Source organism: Bos grunniens, chromosome 8 (genome assembly GCF_055505025.1).
Source record: "Bos grunniens cultivar Pamir isolate PY7600 chromosome 8, Bosgru_T2T1.0, whole genome shotgun sequence".
Classification (NCBI taxonomy): Eukaryota; Metazoa; Chordata; class Mammalia; order Artiodactyla; family Bovidae; genus Bos; species Bos grunniens.
Window position 1 is genome coordinate 97,616,476 of NC_141172.1, and position 20,565 is coordinate 97,637,040.

The window sequence follows — 20,565 nt, forward strand, 5'->3', positions numbered from 1 at the left end:
CATAGGCCACCTACCTCAGATTTTGACAGTACTTTATTTGTACTAGGTTACGACAGAGGTTGAGATGGCTGGATGGCATCACTGACTCAATGGACATGAGTCTAAGTGAACCCCGGGAGTTGGTGATGGACAGGGAGGCCTGGCATGCTGCGATTCATGGGGTCGGACACAACTGAGCGACTGATCTGATCTGATCTGATGTTATTCTGTGTCTTCTATTTTGATCACGTGTACTCTTGTCTAGTAGATTAAAAGTTCTGAGTGGCAAGAATCGACCCTTTATTTTCCAACTGAGAAGTTAAACTGTTTTTAAGAATTTTAACCAGGTACTCCACACTTGTAAAATTAACGAAATAAATGCATATTGGATAAATTCATTCACACATGGACACATGGATATGAGTGGCAAAATAAGGAGGAGATGCCTGAGATTTGAAGCCTGGCAAAAATGGAGGAAGCTAGTAAGTGTTAATGGCAATAAGAAAGTTCAAAAAGGGGAAATCAGTCTTCGGGTATTCATTCATAGTTCATTCTTCCACTCATCTCATCTTCCCTCAGTGAAAACAAACTGAGCAACTCTGGTAACATAATGAGATAGTATTGCCGTACGCACTTTCCATGGAATAACTCATTACGTCTTCATAACAAGCCTATTATGTGGGCACTCTTATTTCATTCACTTTATAGATGAGAGACGGAGAAGGCAATGGCACCCCACTCCAGTACTCTTGCCTGAAAAACACCATGGACAGAGGAGCCTGGTAGGCTGCAGTCCATGGGGTCGCTAAGAGTCAGACACGACTGAGCGACTTCACTTTCCCTTTTCACTTTCATGCATTGGAGAAGGAAATGGCAACCCACTCCAGTGTTCTTGGTTGAAGAATCCCAGGGATGGGGGAGCCTGGTGGGCTGCCATCTATGGGGTCGCACAGAGTTGGACACAACTGAAGCAACTTAGCAGCAGCAGCAGCAGCAGCAGCGTAGAAACTTAAGTAAATAGCTTGTCAAAGCCACATAGGTAGCAGTGAGGCTGAAACTCAGACCCACACAATCCCAGTCTACAGCCCCAGAATTCAACCACAATGCTACAACAACTCCTACCTGCCAGCCATGATTTTCCTCATGGAGTTCAGAGAAGAATAAGTAAACAACCTTATTCTTTAAAACATCATCATAGTAATTTTAATATGATGTCTAGTGTGACATATATTATGAACATTCTGAAAGAAGCAGGACAGAATTGTGTGACTTTAGGTTAAGCAAAGATCTGACAGAAACTAACAATATAATCCACCAAAGAAAAGACTGATAAATTGAACTCCATCAAAATTTAAAACTCTGTTCTTCAGAAAAACACTATTAGGAAAATCAAAAGACAAATACCACAGAATGAGATAAAATATTTGCAAAACACATACCTGAGAAAGGGCAGGAAGACACTTTTGATTTTACTCTAAAATTTAAATGCAATTGTGAGGTCCTAGCTTAGTGGTTTTGAGAATAAGCTGTGGAGTCAAGAAGACTGACATTCTCTCCGAAAACTGACTCAGTCTTCTCACTTGTAAAATGGAAAGAACAATAACATCTAGCTCATGAATTATGGAGATTAAATTAATATAAACTATTTAGCATAGTTTGTGGTACATATAATCCTCAGTAAAATTTTTCTAACCAAAATTTTGTAAAAGACTGTAGGATATGAAAGATACCATCTTCCTCTTATTTGGGGATATTTAAGTTGCTTCCAATTGTTATCATAAGTAACATTATGAAAAATGTATTTGTGCTTGAAACTTTTCCTATATTTTTTATTATTTCCTTAAGATCAATTCCTAGATTAAGGCATGTAAAGATTTTCAAGGCACTTTGTAATTCTTATTATCTTCTCAAAAGATTATATCTATTTCTCATTCCTACTGATCAGCAAGTTAAGAATTTTAGCATCATTATACCCTACAGAACAGCAATTTTTTAATTTACATGCTTGCTATAGAAAATGCAATTATTATAGAGATAGTCACCACTCTGGTAAGATGGTAAGCAGTTAACGAGGAACTCTGTCTCACTAAAAATGCATGAATATGCTGTATTAAATATAAGAACTAAAAAAATACACAGCAATGTTTAAGAGAGAGAAATAAAATCTAAGAAACAAAACGGAAACTCAGAGTCTGATCAGTAAAGTTTAACAAGTATCCTGGCCTATGAGTATTAAACCCACAAATAGGCCAGAGATCCAAGAGATGGGAATTTAACATCCATTTTTGGAACAGGAAACATAGATAGAGAGACACCTATACTAACTTTAGACTTTCAAAAGGCTGCCCTTTTTATGAAAAGAGAATTAGAAAAATCCTAAGCAATAACTCTCAGATACACCAAGGGAAATTGCTGCATACTCAGGAGTTAAGGGAAAAAAATGTTCTGTAAGAAATCTGGACTCCAAGTCCACACCACACATGGATGCAGCATTAGTGTGGCCAACTTATCACTTGCTAATACTCTCCTGGTTTTAGCCCTGCGATCCCGTCTCTTAGGCAGTATCTCTGCACCAGGGAACCTGGAAGTCTGATCATACCACACAGCATCCAAAGGCACACATCCATACTTTCTAGGAAACTCAAGCCAAGTAAGTATGTAAAAATTGGTCTGACTCTTGTGAGTCCCTGTGGATCCAAATGCACTCAATTATACAATCATTCTATGTACAGACTTTCACGAAGCAGGTTTCTGAGGACCCTCCAGATAGCATTGTCAGATAAAATACAATTCACCCAGTTCAGTTTGAATTTCAGTTACACAATTTTAAACTTGCAATATGAGAACACTTATGCTAAAAAATTCTCTTCCCTGAGAAGGGAATGGCAACTCACTCCAGTCTTCTTGCAAGGATCGTGAAGAGTCGGACACAACTGAGCGACTAACACTGCACTAAAAAGTTAGTTCTGTTTATTCAGAACAATAAAAATATTGTTCTGAAATTCAAATTTAACGGAATATTCTGTATTTTTATTTGCTAAATTAAGCAACCCTGTAGTGCCAGAAATAAACAGCAGCAAGCCACAATTAACCATATGTCCTGGAGATAAATTCACTCATAAAAATTTAAAAATTATACAAGGAAATGAGCTACAATGATGGATAGTCAGTAGATATATAAAATGTAACAATTTGTACCTCAAAACCAGAAATTATAAAACAAACTCAGACAATACAAAATAAACACAAAAGTCCCATCTATCAAATAATTGCATTTTGATTTTTCTTCCATAGTACATAGTTCATATGGCTGCTGCTTCTGCTGCTAAGTCGCTTCAGTCGTGTCCGACTCTGTGCAACCCCATAGACGGCAGCCCACCAGGCTCCCCCATCCCTGGGATTCTCCAGGCAAGAACACTGGAGTGGGTTGCCATTTCCTTCTCCAATAGTTCATGTGGCTATGCTAATACTAAGTGGCACTGCCACATGGTTCCCCAGACAACTGCATGTTTGGGGCTCCTTCAATTATTAAAGAGATAAAAGAAGGAATGGAAATTATAATAAAAGAACAGGATACTGTTAAAAAGAACAGATGGATCTGCAAAGGGACCAAATAGAACTTGGAGAAATGAAAAATGTAGTCACTGAAACTAAAAACTTGAGATTTAGGTTAAACAACAAATTAGAGGGTTGAGGAGAGCTATAAGACCTTGGGCTAGTTAATCAACTCTCTGTGCCTCAGTGTTCTCAATTGCAAAATAGGATTAATAAAAATACCTTTCTTAAAAGTTGATTATAAAAATAAATATAAAACATATAAAGCACTCACAATAGGGCCAGTTTATCAAATAATAATTATTATTCAGTTCAGTTCAGTCACTCAGGCATGTCCAACTCTTTGTGACCCCATGGACTGCATCACCCCAGGCCTCCCTGTCCATCACCAACTCCTGGAGGTTACTCAAACTCATGCCCATTGAGTCGGTGATGCCATCCAACCATCTCATCCTCTGTTGTCCCGTTTTCCTCCCACCTTCAATCTTTCTCAGCAACAGGGTCTTTTCAAATGAGTCAGTTGTTCATATCAGGTGGCCAAAATATTGGAGTTTCAGCTTCAGCATCACTCCTTCCAATGAATATTCAGGACTGATCTCCTTTACAATGGACTGGTTGGATCTCCTTTGCGGTTCAAGGGATTCTCAAGAGTCTTCTTCAACACCACAGTTCAAAAGCATCAATTCTTCAGTGCTCAGCTTTCTTTATGGTCCAGCTCTCACATCCATACATGACTATTGGAAAAACCATAGCTTTGACTACTACTACTACTAAGTCGCTTCAGTCGTGTCAGACTCTGTGCGACCCCATAGACGGCAGCCCACCAGGCTCCACCATCCCTGGGATTCTCTAGGCAAGAACACTGGAGTGGGTTGCCATTTCCTTCTCCAATGCATGAAAGTGAAAGTGAAGTCGCTCAGTCATGTCCGACTCTTCTCGACCACATGGACTGCAGCCCACCAGGCTCCCCCGTCCATGGGATTTTCCAGGCAAGAGTACTGGAGTGGGGTGCCATTGCCTTCTCCATAGCTTTGACTAGACAGACCTTATTCAGTCATGACTTACTAAATAAGTATGTAGAACATCCTCACATGGTGACGATCCCCAAACATGTGGCTCAGAAATTTAGCTCTGTAAGATGCTCTGAGAAAAAAAGTACTCCGTGATAAAATACTTTGTGAAGTCCTACATAACCTAACAGCTTCTCAGAGACTCACAGTTTACATTACTATCTTAAAAAACCCTCAGAATTTCTGCTGTGAAGAAACCTGTTTAGCCTGTTCATTTAGGTGGTAACTTAAAAAATGACAGAATGAAGACGCATGGAAGTTGTCACTTGGCAAAGTCCTTCAGCTGGTAAATGGCAGAGCTGATCTACAAACCACGGTTGCCTGGCCCTAAAGTCCATGAGTTTAATGACTGCACAATATTGTAAAGTTCAGAAGGAATTGATAATAATCTTCTGGCAAAAAGGCTTCTTTCTGAAAGTGCAGAAACCCAAGGATGAACTCACCCTAGCGTCCCTTCATACAAACGTCTGTATGTCTGCCTCAATAGCCCCCAGCCAGTCCCCTGAATCCCAGGGGCAAGCAAGGTATCGTTTGAGCATTTTCTCTCTTCCTGAGGCACAGGCAAGGCACAGTAGGAGAATGACTGGCTTCTAGGGCCCTGGTTCTAAGAAGTCCCATCAATCATGGAACTGCATTATGAGTTTTCTTCCATACACATGGCTCCTATGGCTATGCTAATATGTGGTGACACATCCACATGTTTCCCTCGTCAATTGCATGCGTGGAGCTCCTTCAATAAATAGCAGTAGAAAATCAAAGATTAAGACATGAATTCACTAACACTGTTTATAATTTTCAGCTCAAAAAAAAATTTTTTTTAATTAGGTCCGTGATTGTTCTGCTGTTACTGTCAGAGTCAATGTCTTTTTCTTATGTAGACGTCTAAGTTTTCGACTTGAGAGAAATGAAGGTGGAATTTTCTGCACTGCATTTTATTCAAGGCAGGGATTTGGATTTCACAGGAACTGATAGGACTTGAACAACACTATTAACTGATTTCCATTAAAGGTTAATCCTACCCCAGATGTGAGTTCAGTTGGAATTTATGTGCTGGGTGTGTCACTTTTGTTTTCCTAAAGCTGTACTTTTAAATAAGACTGTGTTAAAACCGTCTCAACTATACTCAGAAGTCCCAAGGTAATCATACTTATGACTACAGCTCATTGGTATTAAGTTAAAGTTAGAAAAGCTAACTAATGATCATCAAATATTCTGACAACATAGAAATTCTTCCTAAGTGAATCTTTAATATCCATAATATTTGGCTGCTTCTTTCATTAACATTTCATTCCTTTCAGTTCACCAACATTTTAATTAAACACTCATATTCATATTTTCAATCCTCAACACAAATTGACCAAGCACTTTTCAAGGGCCAGTCTCTAAATTTGGCACTGATTGTAACATTAATAAGACAAGTTTGGCCTTTGAGGAGTATACTGTGGATAAAAAAAGACTCAAGCAGTTAAAAGTAACCAACCAACCCCTTACTGATTGTAGACATGGCAACATAAATGCATCTTAAAATACATGTTACTGATTTACAAAGAATGAGCTGTATAATACCATGGTATTTATGTAAATTTTAAAAAGCATCCATACAACACAGTTGAATATATTTTACAGCATACAGATAAAAAAAATACACAAAAAATATGACTGAATGGTGGTCTGTGGGAGAGGAGGTAAAAGGAAGTGGGGAAAGGAAGGAAAGAAGAGATAGAGGGAAAGAGGGAACAGAGGAGCAAAGGAAGGAAGGAAGAAGAGGCTGAACTTTCAAGTAGCTCTGCCAGCTTTCAGTAGCTCAGGCAGCTCTGCCAGCTGTCTGGTGGACAGGCAGTATTCTCTAGACATGTTCCTTTACCTAATCCCTTCCCTCTTTTGTCCCAGGTCCTTAATTATGAGAAATCTTCTTAATCAGAAAACTGTTAAAATAAGAAATAAACCAATAATAAACTATGCAACCATGTAAGTGACTTGGCTTTCAATTTCAATAATAGAAGGTGAGCATGTAGGTGGGCAGATGGACTGGTAAGCCTAGCCACCTTCTGTAGACACCAAGTACCTTAAGACACAATCATCACAGCAGACCCAGGAGAGTCAGCTGCCCACTTCCCACCCTCCTTTTAACATGGGTGATTCTCATGCTTAATCTGACTCAGATTGTAACCTGCACCTCTTTTTGGAAGATCATGCCTTAACCCAGTTCTGTTCCTCTAGTAATTAGAGTCTTCTTCCTCAGAGCTTTAAACTTGAGAGAAACCTGAGGAGAGTCTTTCTAAACCAATCTTTTCTTGTCCTGGGATTCAACACAACCATCAATCAATATTTACTAACGGCTCCCCTCCCCCCAACAAAGGCCTGGAAAATTCCATGGACTCTATAGTCCATGGTGTCACAAAGAGTAGGACATGACTGAGCAACTTCACTTTCATGAATGAATTATAGTTTTTCCACATGAGACATATCTGATAAGAGAGGCAGTGTAGAATAAGGAGAAAAACAATGGCTAGAGGTCAGAAAAGTCAACCCCAGCTCTACCTCTGACTAAATCTGTGGAATTGGGCCACTGATGTCTCCTCTGTGGTCCTCAGTCTCCTCACCTGGAGAATGGGAGTGGAAGCCTAAATGACTGCTAGTGATTCCTTCTGCTTCAGCCCTCAGTGGTATTCATTGTATTTACCTAATTTAGTGACAGTTTAAGACAGTTTTGTTGTCCTGACCCATGCAGGAACAATAATACTAACACAAAAGAAGATTTCTTCCTCTTCCCATATTTCAGTAAAAATTCCTCTGTGAGGTATAATGGTTGTTACAAAAAAACTGAACCCTGAAGTTCAGGCTCAGTAAGGAAGCCAAAGATTGCAAATGCCATTAGCAAAACTGAACCACAGCCGAAGCCTTGGTCTGAACAGTGTTGCCTTTAGGCATTATATACAAGATATATACAGTCCAGAGTACATATCTTAATTAACAAGGTTTGAAGAGCAAGAGGTAGATCTGCCTATGTTTTAAAACAGTTAATAAACTATCCTAATATTACCAGCCTAAATTATTCTGTGTATCCCTTAAACTATGTAATACAGTATAGTTGAGAAAAAAATTTCCATTCAGAATATTTAAAATCAGAAATGTGCTTCATTTAGAAGGATAAATTTCAGTGATTTGGAAAATTAATTTATCCACAATAAATCATTCTATGACTTGATTTTTTTAACTTTCTATTTTGCATTGGGGTATAGCCAGTCAACAATGCTGGGACAGTTTCTGGTGAACAGTGAAAGGATTCAGCCATACACACACATATTCATTCTCCCCCAAATTCCCCTCCCAACCAGGGTGCCATGTGCTATAGAGTAGGGCCTTATTGGTTATCCATTTTAAATATAGAAGTGTGTACATGTCCATCCCAAACTCCCTAACTATCTCTTCTTCCAATCCTTCCCTTCCGGAAACCATACGTTTGTTTTCTAAGTTTGTGAGTCTCTTCCTCTTTTGTATGTAAGTCCATTTGTAAATGATTTCATATTTTTAATAACAATAAAGATAGATCATAATCTGGCCGATTATTGCTCTATGGCTAGGAGTATGAAAAGTGTGTAAATTTAACCAAATTTTGATCCTTAGCACTTCTAGAGTTTTTTACTATAGCCTAAAGATTCTGAACACACAGATTTTTCTTGTGTCCCAATTTTAATTATCAATCCTGTTAAGTCCAAATAGGGGTAGAGAACTAAGATATCCCAGAGGGCAGATAGTACGTCTCATCTACCTGAGATCCATTCATCAGTCAACTACTAACTGTGTCTCTTATACCAGAACTTGGTACATAGAGAATACAAACTGGCGAGTTGCGCCCTTATCAGTACAGATTCTAGTGAATATAAACAAAGACCTCCTCCTAAGGTTACATCATTTATGCTGAGCACATCGTTGATAAATGCTGTAATATACTCTAAGGAGTCTCTCAATTTCTTTGGATCTTATTTCTTTCGCCTCAGATCCCAGCAATGCATCAACTATACTGAGAAAGAAATCAGGAATGTGTTGTCCTCATGAGTTTGTTCCTGCATTAAGTCACGTCTAGTGCTCAGGAAGCATGTCACGTGCTCTGAAATGTCTACATCAAGTGCCAAAACCTCTTGTCACACAGAAGCCTCCTGTCTCAGCAGCTTCTGCCAGCATCACGAACTACAGTGAGGGTAACCCACCACTGGATTATGTAGGACAGTCTTGCTTTTTCATTTTTTATGCCTTGTATCAGGCTTAAAAACATGACTGAATAAACTTTGTCATACAGTTCTACTGATTCTGTCTCATTAATTTTATTGAGAAAATTCCTGGTGTGGTCTATAAGCATCAGAATGTCATTTAAAACAAAACACAATGTAATGGCTTCTTCAAACTCAAGAAACTTGTGGAAAATAAACATTAGCCATTTGTTGCAGTAATGAGGTAAATGAAAGTGTGCCAACTGGGTTGGGATCCTGTCTGCCATATTTGAGTTATTTTAGCTCTTTAAGCCTCCATTTTTCTATCTACAAAATAAATTTTAAAACATTTATTACCAACTACTACATGTTCTAACTCCTTGGAAATGCATCCGTGAATAAAACAAAATCCCTGACCCTACTGAGCTTACTGTACACGGAGAATGTATTAAAATAAGCCAGTGAAGCAAAAACTGTGACATTATTCCAGCAGTTTATTTCTTACACAAATAACATTTTAGATATTTTTACATTACAATAAAAGAGAAAAGATTTTTAATCTATTATGAGATAAAATAAAACTTTAAAAGGAAAAAGAAAATTAGAAAATCATCACTTAGAAGCCACCACAGTAATAATTGTTCATGCAAAACTTACCAACATATGCTAAAAACTAGTAGGTGACAATCCGAAGAGAACAGAACATTTATATAGTCTCAAATATTTTCCCACATGATACTGCTGAGTTTAAAAGAATTAACACCTATTTTTAGGAAAGAGAATGCAACCTAAGTCTTAGCCTATATGTGTATTACCATTACTCTGGCCACAGGATTTTTAGGTTGGATCACCTTAACCAAGACATCAAAGGTAATATCTCTAGTGATGAGAAAAATTCATAGGTACTGTATACATCCTGATACAAGGCATAAAAACATGTTCTATGATACTCCTGTTAAAAAAGCATAGCCTGGATCGAAAAATATGGAAATATTAGGGAAACCCAAATTGAAGGGTACTGTACAAAAAATTGAATAGTACTCTTCACAAATGTCAAGGCCATGCCAAAAATAGAAATACTGTAGAACTCTTTCAGATTTAAAAAGACTACAGAGACATGACAACTAAATGCAGTGTGTGATTCAAAATTGGATCCTAGGCCAAAAAAATACATTCTGTTGTTTCGATGATATGAAGAGGACAACTGGTGAAATTGTTAGGCCTGGAGGCCAGATAATAATACTGTAGTAATGTTAATTCTCTAATTGTGACCATTACAGTATGGTTATATAGGAAAATGCCCTTGCACACTTGTTATGTAGAAGAATGCCCTTGCACTGAAGTATGTAGATCAGAAAACTAACATCATGGCATCTGGTCCCATCACTTCACAGCAAATAGATGGGGCAACAATGGAAACAGTGACAGACTTTATTTTGGGGGGCTCCAAATCACTGCAGATGGTGACTGTAGCCATGAAATTAAAAGATGCTTGCTCCTTGGAAGAAAAGCTATTACCAACCTAGACAGTATATTAAAAAGCGAGACATTACTTTGCCAACAAAGGTCTGTCTAATCAAAGCTATGGTTTTTCCACTAGTCATGTACAGATGTGAGAGTTGGAGTATAGGAAAGCTGAGTGTGGAAGAATTGATGCTTTTGAACTGTGCTGTTGGAGAAGACTCTTGAGAGTTCACTGGACTGCAAGGAGATCCAATCAGTCCATAGTAAAGAAATCAGTTCTGAAAGGTCATTGGAAGGACTGATGCTGAAGTGGAAACTCCAATACTTTGGCCACCTGATGCAAAAAACTGACTTATTGGAACAGACCCTGATGCTGGGAAAGATTGAAGGCAGGAGGAGAAGGGGACGACTGAGGATGAGATGGTTGGAGGGCATCACTGACTCATTGGAAATGAGTTTGAATAAACTCCAGGAGTTGGTGATGGACAGGGACACCTGGCATTCTGATGTCCATGGGGTCTCAAAGAGTCGGACACGACTGAGTGACTGAATTGATATAATGATAAAGTGGTCTGTGTCTATCTTTAATTTTTCTCAATATTTCAGAAAAAGAAAAAAAATACATATATAAAGAGACAGAGAGAGAGAGAGACAGAAAAGAGAGAGAATAAAGTTAAAAATATTTTTTAAATCGAAACATCTGAGAAACATAAGTGAAAGGTATATAGGAATTCTTTGTACTATATTTTCAATTTTAGTGTTGTTATGATCTGGTAGTGAACAACCTAACCAATGAATCCAAATTAGCATCACTTAAAGTGGGATAAGCTGATATTTTATGCCCCTTGATGTGACGCAATATGAAACAGACAACATCATCTATGATGTATTCCTGCCAAGAATGTTTTATCTCAATCTAACCCTTTACACATAGTTTCCAATTAACAGAAAATAAAGGAACAGAAGAATAGGTAAAATGACACCAAGTGAAAATAATCAGAGAAGCTCAGAATGCAGAACATTCTATAACATTCTATAAGACAATTACCCTGGACTCATCATAATGTAAAATATCAGGGAAGGAAAAAAAAGATATGGGGAAAAGAGAGGGTTTGCATTGTGATTCAGAACAGTTCACTTCAGTTCAGTCACTCAGTTGTGTCCAACTCTTTGTGAGCCCATGGACTGCAGCACGCCAGGCCTCCCTGTCCATCACCAACTCCCAGTGTTTACTTAAACTCATGTCCATTGAGTCGGTGATGCCGTCCAAGCATCTCATCCTCTGTCATCCCCTTCTCCTCCTGCCTTCAATCTTTCCCAGCATCAGGGTCTTTTCAAATGAGTCAGCTCTTCACATCAGGTGGCCAAAGTATTGGAGTTCAGCTTCAACATCAGTCCTTCCAATGAATATTTAGGACTGATTTCCTTTATGAAGGACTGGTTGGATCTCCTTGCAGTCCAAGGGACTCTCAAGAGTCCTCTCCAACACCACAGTTCAAAAGCATCAATTCTTTGGCACTCGGCTTTCTTTATAGTCCAACTCTCACATCCATACATGACTACTGGAAAAACCATAGCTTTGACTGGATGGACCTTTGTTGGCAAAGTAATGTCTCTGCTTTTTAATATGCTGTCTAGGTTGGTCGGTCATAACTTTCCTTCCGAAGAGTAAGCATCTTTTAATTTCATAGCTGGTCACCATCTGCATTGATTTTGGAGCCCCCAAAAATAAAGCCTTACCATTTCTATTGTTTCCCCATCTATTTGCCATGAAGTGATGGGACTGGATGCCATGATCTTAGCTTTCTGAATGTTGAATTATAAGCCAACTTTTTCACTCTCCTCTTTCACTTTTATGAAGAGGCTCCTTAGTTCTTCTTCACTTTCTGCCATAAGGCTGGTGTCATCTGCATATCTGAGATTATTGATATTTCTCCCAGCAATCTTGATTCCAGCTTGTGCTTCATCCAGCCCAGAGTTTCTCGTGATGTACTCTGCATATAAATTAAATAAGCAGGGTGACAATATAAAGCTTTGACATGTTCCTTTCCCTATTTGAAACCGCTCTGTTGTTCTTTGTCAGGTTCTAACTGTTGTTTCCTGACCTGAATACAGATTTCTCAAGAGGCAGGTCAGTTGGTCTCGTATTCCCATCTCTTGAAGAATTTTCCACAGTTTGCGGTGATCCACACTATCAAATGCTTTGGCAGAGTCAATAAAGCAGAAATAGACGTTTTTCTGGAACTCTCTTGCTTTTTCCATGATCCATGCATGTTGGCAATTTGATCTCTGGTTCCTCTGGCTTTTCTAAATCCAGCTTGAACATCTGGAAGTTCACGGTTCAAGTATTGTTGAAGCCTGGCTTGGAGAATTTTGAGCATTACTTTACTAGCATGTGAGATGGGTGCAATTGTGCGGTAGTTTGAGCATTCTTTGGCATTGCCTTTCTTTGGGATTGGAATGAAAACTGACCTTTTCCAGTCCTGTGGCCACTGCTGAGTTTTCCAAATTTGCTGGCATAATGAGTGCAGCCCTTTCGCAGCATCATCTTTTAGGATTTGAAACAGCTCAACTGGAATTCCATCACCTCTGCTAGCTTTGTTCTTGAGATTCTTCCTAAGGCCCACTTGACTTTGCATTCCAGGATGTCTGGCTCTGGGTGAATGATCATACCATTGTGATTAGTTGGGTCGTGAAGATCTTTTTTGTACAGTTCTTCTGTGTACTCTTGCCACTTCTTCTTAATATCTTCCACTTCTGTTAGGTCCCTACCATTTCTGTCCTTTATTGAGCCCATCTTTGCATGAAATATTCCCTTGGTATCTCTAATTTTCTTGAAGAGATCTCTAGTCTCTCCCATTCCATTGTTTTCCTCTATTTCTTTGCACTGATCACTGAGGAAGGCTTTCTTATCTCTCCTTGCTATTCTTTGGAACTCTGCATTCAAAAGGGTATCTCTTTCCTTTTCTCCTTTGCTTTTCACTTCTCTTCTTTTCACAGCTATTTGTCAGGCCTCCTCAGACAGCCAGTTTGCTTTTTGAATTTCTTTTTCTTAGGGATGGTCTTGATCCCTGTTTCCTGTACAATGTCACAAACCTCCATCCATTCATCAGGCACTCTGTTTATCAGATCTAATCCTTTGAATCTATTTCTCACTTCCACTGTATAATCATAAAGGATTTGATTTAGGTCATACTTGAATTGTCTAGTGGTTTTCCCTACTTTCTTCAATTTAAGTCTGAATTTGGCAATAGGGGGTCATGATCTGAGCCACAGTCAGCTCCCGGTCTTGTTTTTGCTGACTGTATAGAGCTTCTCCATTTTTGGCTGCAAAGAATATAATCAGTCTGATTTTGGTATTGATCATCTGGTTATGTCCATGTGTAGAGTCTTCTTTTGTGTTGTTGGAAGAGGGTGTTTGCTATGACCAGTGTGTTTTTTTGGCAAAACCCTATTAGCCTCTGCCCTGATTCGTTCTGTACTCCAAGGCCAAATTTACCTGTTACTCCAGGTATTTCTTGACTTCCTACTTTTGCATTCCAGTTCCCTATAATGAAAAGGACATCTTTTTTGAGTGTTAATTCTAAAAGGTCTTGTAGGTCTTCATAGAACCATTCAACTTCAGCCTCTTGGGCATTACTGGTCAGGGCATAGACTTGGATTACCATGATATTGAGTGGTTTGCCTCAGAAACAAACAGCGATCATTCTGTCATTTTTTTAGATTGCTTCCAAGTACTGCATTTTGGGCTCTTTTGTTGACTGTGATGGCTACTCCATTTCTTCTAAGGGATTCTTGCCCACAGTAGTAGATATAATGGTCAATGGAGTTAAATTCATGCATTCCAGTCCATTTTAGTTCGCTGATTCCTAAAATGTTGACGTTCACTCTTGGCATCTCCTGTTTGACCACTTCCAATCTGCCTTAATTCATGGACCTAACATTCCAGGTTTCTATGCAATATTGCTTTTTACAGCATCGGACTTTGCCTCTATCACCAATCACATCCACAACTGGGTGTTGTTTTTGCTTTGGCTCCATCTCTTCATTCTTTCTGGAGTTATTTCTCCACTGATCTCCAGTAGCATATTGGGCACCTCCTGACCTGCTGAGTTCATTTTCCAGTGTCCTATATTTCTGCTTTTTCATACTGTTCATAGGGTTTTCAAGGCAAGAATACTAAAATGGGTTGTGATTGTTTCAGATTAAAAGGGTCTAAAAGAGATAACATCCAAAGGCACTATACAATCCTAGCTTGGATCCTGTTTCCAAAAACATTTTTTAAAGCTCCAAAAAGAAATTATTTGAGACAACTGGGAAAATTTAAATCTGGCCTGAGTATTGGATGATATGAAATTATTGCTAGTTTTCCAATGACTCATAATTAGTATGCAGCAGATTGTCCTTATATTTAGGAGATGTTTGCTGAATATTTCAAGATGAAGTGCCATGATGTCTACAGTGTACTTTCAAAGGGTGCTGAAAATTTTATGGCATGAGAAAGACACAAACAGAGAGAGAGAGTAAATAGAGCAACTCATTAATAATTGTTGAATCTAAATAAAGAATATATGGGTATTTATTATACTATTGTTTCAATTGCTTATGTAACAGGTTTTATAATAGCACTGAGGGGGAATAAATAATAATGCTTTTACCTTCATAATATATTCCTATTGGTCTTCTTCTAGAGATTTAAAAATTTGAAAGTAAGCAAGAGAATGAAAAGACTTTAAAAGCACATCATTGTTCACAAGCTTTGTTCTAAAACCTCACTAAATTTAAAAAGATTAACACAATTTACCTCAGGGTTGTGTTTGTAGCACAGATGAAGGAGGGTTGACCAGCTACAGTGATTCCCTCAGTGAGTAGCAACATACAGGATAAGACATAATTGTGGCCGCATCAAAAGTTAACTCCCTCCAAGTCTGGGGGTGACTGTGAGATCTTCCTGAGACTGTCTCCAGGTCTGAGACAGACAGCAGAGGTGGATGTAAACTTTCTTTTCTAATTCCTTTCTGACATGTGGAGCTGTTCTATTTCTAGACATGAAGCCAGACTATTTCTTTCTCAAAGCCATCCATGTATACTGAAGATGGATACACTTAACTGCCAATGCTACTGAGTTTTGTGTTTTGCCTTGTATTTTCATAAGTATTATTATGATAGTATGTGTATGATTTTATCAATGAGAGATGGGGAAACAGCACAACTGCACACTCTGCCTTCTATGTGTGAACTAAGTAACAGATACATGGGTGTCTAATCACCAGAAGCTTTGAAGGAAGTGATGTGATAGGCTGCTGATCACATGTTATCTGTTATTCACACAGTGATTTGTGAACTGAAGAGCTAGCAGCAAAGTCTGTACTTTATGCAACTGTTACTGTTGTTTAGTCACTAAGTCATGTCTGACTGTATGTGGCCCCATGGACCATCACCCGCTAGGCCCCTCTGTCCATGGGATTTCCCAGGCAAGAATACCAGAGTAGGTTATTTTCTTCACCAGGGGATCTTCCCGACCCAGGGTTTGAACCTTCATCTCCTGATTGGAGGTGGACTCTTTACTCCTGAGCCACTCTATGCAATTACTAACAATTAATTTATCTTGAGAACTAAAATTTGAACCCTGTTATTGTTTTTCATTCCATAATCATGCCTATGCTATCACTTTAGCCTCTTTTTTGTGCTCCTTGAACACCCAAGAAAAAGTGTTACTGGGTGAACCAGTGTTACTGAATCTGTGTTATATGGAAACCTGGAGAACCCAGGCAGGGAATAAAAAACAAACCATTCAGATGAGCAATTGTACTTGACTAATCCATGAATCTTTGTTTTCAGAAGGATTGCCATGAAGTTTCAAGCCAAGAAATGACCCCAGTGAACCAGAAAAAGGCCATGAACAAAGCTCAAGTAGTCTACCAATAGGAAATCAGGATTAGTACATCGTTTTTCTGTGTACCTAAGAAAATCTATCCTACTAATCAATCCTAAAGGAATTCAACCTTGAATATTTATTGGAAGGACTGATTCTAAAGCTGAAGCTCCACTATTTTGGCCACCCAATGCTAACAGCCAACTCATTGGAGAAGACTCTGATGCTGGGAAAGATTGAGGGCAAGAAGAGAAGGGGGAAACAAAGGATGAGATGGTTAGATAGCATCACTGACTCAGTGGACATAAGTCTGAGCAAACCCTGGGAAATAAGCAAGGACAGAAAAGCCTGGCATACTTCAGTTCATGAGGTCACAAAGAGTCAGACATGATTTAGCAACTGAACAACAATCAAAACCTACTTATATTTTTGGTAACTGTTAAGAAAAAGAGATGTGGAAACAGTGTCAGACTTTATTTTGGGGGGCTCCAAAATCACTGCAGATGGTGAATGCAGCCATGAAATTAAAAGACTCTTACTCTTTGGAAGGAAAGTTATGACCAACCTAGATAGCATATTGAAAAGCAGAGACATTACTTTGCCAACAAAGGTCCGTCTAGTCGAGGCTATAGTTTTTCCAGTGGTCATGTATGGATGGGAGAGTTGGACTGTGAAGAAAGCTGAGCGCTGAAGAATTGATGCTTTTGAACTGTGGTGTTGGAGAAGACTCTTGAGAGTCCCTTGGACTGCAAGGAGGTCCAACCAGTCCATTCTGAAGGAGATCAGCCCTGGGTATTCATTGGAAGGACTGATGCTGAAGCTGAAACTCCAATACTTTGGCCACCTCATGCAAAGAGTTGACTCATTGGAAAAGACCCTGATGCTGGGAGGGATTGGGGGCGAGAGGAGAAGGGGACGACAGAGGATGAGATGGCTGGATGGCATCACCAACTCGATGGACATGAGTTTGGGTAGACTCCAGGAGTTGGTGATGGACAGGGAGGCCTGGAGTGCTGCGATTCATGGGGTTGCAAAGAGTCAGACACAACTGAGCGACTGAACTGAACTGAAGAAAAAGAGATGAAATTTTAAAGAAAGAAAGTAGGCATTCATATTTCTGTAATAATCTGAATATTTCCACACAAAGTTGGGTTTCTCTTTACATAAAATATTTAGGAATATTTCTTCTAAGTTCAGTTTTGCATAGTTTTCATGTTCATAGCTAAGGTTCAACTGATGGTAGCTTTCACAGAATCACTTCAGTCAATATCACACAAGCATCTAGTAATCACAGGAAAACCATTCCTGTTAATTTATAAATGCTGATAATAACAGGTGGCAGACAAGTGGTAATGACTGCATGCATATATGTATTGTGTATTTTATTTAATATTTAATTTTAAGAACTAATTTAAAAGCTGTTACAAGCAATTGTTAAATATTTGTTACCTATCTTGATCATAATACAGTGTATAATTGTATTTATTACCAACTCATAATTAACCCCAGGGATTAACATTTCTTATCTTCTCAAGAGCAACAGAATAACCTCGTGGGATTATTCATTGCATCTCAAGTGACCTACATTAACAAGGTGTCTATATTATTTCGTTATTAACTGTGCAATTTCATGTTTTAGTACAGGTAAAGTTTCTGGTTTAGGGCCTCCCAAATTCATTTCACATCCCTGGGGCTAGGATCACCAACATTTCTCTGCTTCCTCCAAAGCAGAACAGGATAAAGCCAGGTTCTTTCTCACTACATCCCAGTGGTTATGAAAACTCTTTGATGTGACCAATTCCATTTCGCATCAAAGAGAAGTAAAGCTATCCAGTAACATTTCTGTCAAAATACACCAGTCTATGTGTTTCATAACTACGAAAAGATCAATCAAGAAAACATCTTCTGTTAAAAGATATCACTAAGTCCTTGTAAATGTGTAATGACATTTCTTGGCCAGTTCCTTCATTTTGGCTTTATTAAGTTAGTTATAAAAGCAGTGGATCTGAAGATAAGAAATCCAGGATGAACGGTAGACCAAAACCTGTCCCTAATTAACTAAACGATCTTAACAAATGCTTCAGTTTCTATCTATGAGCCTTAGCTTTTTCACTGTAAAATAGGATAGCAGTTCTTCATCTGCCTCAGAGCTTCATCATGAGAAGAAAATAGATGTCCATAAGATATGAATAGTGGGACTCTATATGAATGTGACTACAAAATAAGCCAGCCTTACTATGTGAACCAGTATGCAAAATTAATAGACGTATAGTCCTTTTCAGAGTATTCATAATTAGAAGAATTTGAAACTGGTAATGTGTTCATTAATTAATCTTTGCACAAACTGATCAGCTTCCAGAAAAATAATACATTTCCCAATCTTTGAAAATGGTTTGCTTCACCTGAGACATAAGGCTGAGTCTGAATTCCAAAGAAAACATGGCGTAAGCATTAACATGAAAAAAATGTTTAATCCCACACAAGAGGCACATTATATGGCAATGTAACCAGCTTCCCGGGTCTGTTACCACTAGAAGCTGACTCTTCCAATGATTCAGAAGGTGTGGGGTGGCCATGAAGCCAATTTCAACTGTCTTGCCCACTCAACGTTGGCTGTTTCACTTGTTTCCCGTATGTGTGTTTCTCCTGTGTGGAAACCTTCTCCTGCTACAAAGGTATCTCTGTGGTTGTACAATACACATCACAGGTGTTCAGGCAAACAGGAGAAAGCTGGGTTTAGTTTTCATATCTGAAAAATATCCAGACAAGTTTCATGGATCATTCTTTTAAGAGTAGTTAAATACTGCCAACTGTCAGAGCCCTGCTGAAGATGGGAGAGTCTAATTACCCACTTCTACACATTTTCTGTGGGTGCAGCCCACGGTCAACTGGCAGAATGAGAAATTTTACTTGTTTGTCCAAAAGCCTACGTTCATAACTCATCATTCCTGGTTGAACATTTATCATCATTTACTAAGCAGCATCTGTATGCCCTTCCTATACAGGAGAAGAGGGTAGAAAAGGGAATCGCTGTAGGAACAGGGAGGAAGTGATTTCCACACTACAGAACCAACACCTCTTCTCATCTGCCTTCCCCATATGCTGAGACAGCAGCCTGTGACTAATCTTGGCCTAGTCAATCAAAAAACAGGGATGTCCACCTCTGGAACTCTGGATGATCCCAGGGGAGTGATGCTAAGATGCAGGGCAATTTGGGAAATTATTCACAAAGGAAGGAGGAACACTGATAATCCAGAGACAAAGAACAAAAGTGTCCAGGACCAGTGATGCCAGTAGTGGAGGTCAGAGGAGACTGTTCCCAAGGTTTTCCCTAGTGCCAGTTCCCCAGGGCTCTCATCCATCCTCTGAGCTTGATTCTCTAGCCTTTCAATGAACGTGCATCCAGTACTTGTGATAACCCAAATGGAAAAGACTCTGATGCTGGGAGGGGTTGGGGGCAGGAGGAGAAGGGGACAACAGAGGATGAGATGGCTGGATGGCATCACCGACTCGATGGACGTGAGTTTGAGTGAACTCCGGGAGATGGTGATGGACAGGGAGGCCTGGTGTGCTGCAATTCATGGGGTCACAAAGAGTTGGACACAACTGAGTGACTGAACTGAACTGAACTGAACTGAAATATGTGCCAGAATCTTCATAAGAGAATTAGCTGGAAGTATGCAAGGAGACACTATAGATGTAAATATATATGACAAGCATTTTGCCTTGGAGAAGCACATTGTAGTGAGGCTGGTGATGAACTAAAATTCAATTCTGATCCCACTTCCTCCCAGACCCCTATCTTCTTTCCTTCCTTCCAGCTCCCAGGTTCTATGATCAGTAACCTTCTCTTGAAATAGTTTGCTTTCTAATCTCTTTTATAGGTATTTCTTGTCTACTCTCTAAGATTGTGGGCATATAACCCTCATAGGTTTTATTTTTAAATCATCATAGCATTCAGCCCAGTGTTTAGAATGTGGGAGGTTCTTCTCACAGAAACACGTACTGACAATTGCCCCCAAATATCCCTTGCATCATAATAATGGAGCTTTGCTGTACTTGCCCACCTCTTAAAGAGAATATCAGATTCCAAACAATTCAATTATGTGAACACCATAAATGTCTTTGTGTTAGGTTCTCATTTTAGCACAGCTGATGAAGAGCCTCTGTAATCTGATGATCCTTCACCTCATAAACACGTCATCCTGGCACCTACTCAGGGCAAGCTCTGAGCTAGGAAATGGAGACACAAAGATACATCATCTTCCTTTCACTCAGGGAGTTCACAATTATGTGGAAATAAAGACATTAAAAATATTCCCTGTTCCCAATCTGAGAGACAGGTTTGTAATGGGGTTTATTCCAACTGTCAATACAGAGATGGAATGGGACAGCTGAAAGTGGGAAAGAG

General features: G+C 39.1%; 1 long non-coding RNA gene across 3 annotated transcripts in view; it reads right to left on the bottom strand.

Annotated features, from left to right (window-relative positions):
• The window catches only part of LOC147367752 (uncharacterized), a 604,096-nt gene that overhangs the window by 196,212 nt on the left and 387,319 nt on the right, over positions 1–20,565 (bottom strand). The window contains exon 5 of one of the 3 annotated variants that reach the window (XR_015132074.1): positions 18,606–18,903. The exons of the other annotated variants lie outside the window; for them this stretch is intronic. This is a non-coding gene — a long non-coding RNA (uncharacterized LOC147367752). Of the gene's footprint in view, positions 1–18,605; positions 18,904–20,565 lie in introns of those variants that run through there. 3 annotated transcript variants of the gene reach the window in all.